Raw genomic sequence first — 957 nt, 5'->3', positions numbered from 1 at the left:
TCAATGGAGAGAGGACTGGGATTTTAGCCAGAAGCAAAGGCTTGGGATAAAAATGTTTTTCACTTCATAAGACATTAACTGAAGGACTTGGATCATGTTAATTTTTTATGAATGAATCTAATGTTGTTATCAGCTGTTTAAACTATCATTCTGATGGGACCCAAGAAAAAAAGCATCCTTGAAAATTACCAACAGAATCCATGTGCATCGTTTTTAGTTTAACATCTGAATTAGCTGAAAGTAACAGCTTGAGTCTTCCTCATTGATTTAAACACTAGTGGTTACTAATAAATCTATAGTATCCATATCAAGCTTTGCATTCCTTTCCTATAGTATCTCACATCTTTGCTGAGTAATCTAAAATAGCTAAATCACCTGGAACATCAGCAGAGGAAGTCAGTGTTGGGTGTGACGTTGTCTTATCATCTGATCTACAACTCTTTGTTGGGACACCAGCCAGAGGAAACTTTCTGTCCTTTTTCTTTTTCCATATACAACTTTTACAGTATTTCTATTTTTAATGAGATCATTCCAGAATGTGAGTAAAGTAGATCAATGTCAGGCCTACATTGTCTATCCTTACAAGTTGAAGGGCAGAGAAAGTATGTGAGGTTAAAATGTAAAAGGCCTATATGCAGACTTCCTTATCTGTATATAGTGCATTTCAAGATTTAGATTTAGAATGTGGACTTTAAGTGTCAACTGTAAATCAGACAATGCCTTATGTGTTGCACATCAGGGAGAATAAAATCTTATCTGTGTGTGGTCAGGAATATCAGCCATAAATTTTCATAATGGCCACTGTCAGAGAATGATTTAGTGCTTAAGGTCTCACCTTGATTTTGACAAATGTGATCTTGAAAATTCAGTTTTTGACATTTGTGACATTGACGGCTCTGCTTCTTTTGTACGCTGTATTTGTGATTCAGTCTACACTCTGTATACATGTAAACACTG

The sequence above is a fragment of the Garra rufa genome, chromosome 6 (genome assembly GCF_049309525.1).
Source record: "Garra rufa chromosome 6, GarRuf1.0, whole genome shotgun sequence".
NCBI classification, from domain to species: Eukaryota; Metazoa; Chordata; class Actinopteri; order Cypriniformes; family Cyprinidae; genus Garra; species Garra rufa.
The sequence above is the reverse complement of the archived record's forward strand: the minus strand, read 5'-3'. Positions refer to the sequence as shown.